Source organism: Triturus cristatus, chromosome 10, assembly GCF_964204655.1.
Source record: "Triturus cristatus chromosome 10, aTriCri1.1, whole genome shotgun sequence".
Classification (NCBI taxonomy): domain Eukaryota; kingdom Metazoa; phylum Chordata; class Amphibia; order Caudata; family Salamandridae; genus Triturus; species Triturus cristatus.
The window spans coordinates 743,707,650-743,710,589 of record NC_140593.1 but is presented as its reverse complement, the minus strand read 5'-3'; positions in this window follow the sequence as shown (position 1 = coordinate 743,710,589).

Genomic DNA, 2,940 nt, shown 5'->3' with positions numbered 1-2,940 from the left:
ATCATTGTTTTATCGTGGTTTAAAGGATGACCTGAAAGATATGGTCACACAAATTTTGGATCCTCCAACTGACTGTGAAGAATTCATAGATTTAGTGGTAAAACTAAATCACTGCATTTCTGAAAGAAGAGGTGAGAAGGGGAAAACTGACCATAGGATGTTTTCGTTTAAGGAAAGGCCCATCAATAAAAATGAGTCTTCTACTAAATTAGACATAGTGGAACCTATGCAAATAGGAACCATTAGAGGTCCATTAACTTCGGAAGAGAAAGATAGGCGCCGTAAATTAAACCAATGTCTATATTGCGGAAAGAAAGGACATTTTGTAAAAGAATGTCCCACACGACCCAATAAACCCAAAATAAAAACCACAGAGGTGGTAGCTATTCAACAGTCGGAAAACTAAAAAACTCGATAGATGGAAAGGTTACTTTATCGAGTGTACAAACCAGTTTGGCCTCCACAATCCCAGTTGCCTCACATTGTCATTTTAGTATTAAAGTCCTCGTTCAATCTCAAAGAGATAAAACTAGATCTTGGTCCAGCGATGCGTTAATTGATTCAGGGGCTACAGGCAATTTTGTTGATACTCAGTTGTTCTTAGAGTTAGGATTAAATAAAATCATAAAAGAAACACCTGAGATAGTACGAGCAGTTGATGGAAAGGAACTAACATTTGGTCCCATACAATATCATACTGAGTTATTGAACATGACATGTGCTTCAAAACACACTGAAGAGATAATATTTGATATTATTGACGCTCCCCAGTTTCGTTTAATTCTAGACATACCATGGTTGGTACTTCATAATCCTTACATTGACTGGACACATCGGACTATATTGTTCAAATCTGACTTTTGTCATACTACATGTTTACAACATCATCCTGGCCCGGAACTTCTAGTACAAGGTTATGATTTCCTTAAAGAATCAAAAAGTGTTTTGCTAATTGACGGAGTCCCAGATGAATATAGTGATCTTTTATATGTGTTTGACAAAAAAAAGGACAATACTTTGCCTCCCCATAGGGATTATGATTGTTAAATTGATTTGATGCCTGGAGCAACTTTACCATGCAGTCGCATCTATGCATTAACGGAAAAGGAGAATGGACATCTACGCGAATATCTAGATGAATACTTAGAGAATGGTTTCATAAGACATTCTAAGTCCCCAGTTACGTTTGTGCATCGACTATCGTGCCATCAACAATGTAACAGTGAAAAATAGATATCCGTTACCGTTGATACCAACTCTACTTGACCAAATTAAAGATGCTACCATTTATACTAAACTGGATCTGCGGGGAGCGTACCATTTGGTAAGAGTCCGTGAGGGCGATGAATGGAAAACGGCCTTCCGTACAAAATTTGGTTTATATGAATAAAAGGTCATGCCCTTCGGACTTTGCAATGCCCCTGCGGCATTTCAGTTTTTTATAAATGAGGTTCTGAGAGATTTTCTAGACATATGTTGTGTTGTTTACATAGACGACATACTTATTTATTCAAAGAACAAGTCTAAACATGTAAAACAGGTGACAGCCATTCTTCAACAGCTTTTGCAAAATTCCTTATTTGTAAAATTTGAAAAAAGCATGTTCCACGTCACGACAGTAGACCTTTTAGGTTGTATCCTCAGTCCTTCAGGAATTGAAATGGATCCAAAAAAGATTCAAGCAATCACAGAATGGCCTAGTCCTGCAACAGTAAAACAGGTCCAAAGTTTTTTGGGATTCGCCAATTTTTATAGGCGTTTCATTGACAATTTTTCCAAAATAATTACCCCGATCACAAAATTATTGAGAAAAAATACCAAATTTGAATGGAATATTGAGGCAGAATCGGCCTTTCAAGCTTTAAAAAATCAATTCACAGTGGCCCCTGTTTTGAAACAGCCAGACCCTACTCAGCCTTTCATAGTTGAAGCGGATGTTTCTCAATATGCTATAGGAGGTATTTTATCCCAAAGACACAAGAACACAGGCCAGATGCATCCTATTGCATATTATTCAAGAAAACTGTCGCCCACTGAACAAAATTACGCCATAGCTGATCGGGAATTATTAGCTATCAAAGCTGTATTTGAAGAATGGCGTCATTATCTGTTAGTGGCCAGACACCCTGTAACTATATACACAGACCATCGAAATTTGCAATCTTTAAAATCTGTCAAAGCTTTGTCGGCCCGTCAACTGCGCTGGACGTTGTTTTTTAATGATTATGACTTTATCATCACTTATCGCCCTGGAAAAGAAAATAACTAAGCGGATGCTTTATCTCGCATTGATATAAGTGATGAAATGAGTACAAGACAAGAAAAGATACAACCAGTTATTCCTACAGAACGTTTTCAAATTTGTCTTATAGACACTAATGTGTTAACGGATATTTCAGCTGCACTTAGAACACAATCTAAAGAAGAGTGGAGTGAACAATATCCTTTATTACAATGGAAAGATGACTTATTGTATATGAATGATCAAGTCTATGTGCCCACTGAATCCATTCAAAGACGTATTTTGGAAACATATCATGATTCTTTGTTGTCTGTTCACCCTGGAATAACTAAAATGTATCATTTAATCAAAAGAAAATTTTGGTGGCCTTCTATGTTCAAAGATGTTCAAAGTTATGTAAATACTTGCACTATTTGCATTCAGAACAAAACAACTCATCATGCCCCGAGTGGATTGCTTTTGCCTTTACCTTTACCGCCACAACCATGGCACACTGTCTCACTGGATTTTATTGTAGAATTACCTCGTACTAAAGCTGGTTTCACTACAATTTTAACTGTTATAGATCAGTTTTCACGAGAAGCTCATTTTATTCCCCTGAAGAAACTCCCTTCTGCAATTGAGATGGCTCATATCTTTGTCAAAGAAATTGTGAAATTACATGGAATACCATCTATTGTGCTTTCGGACAGAGGCCC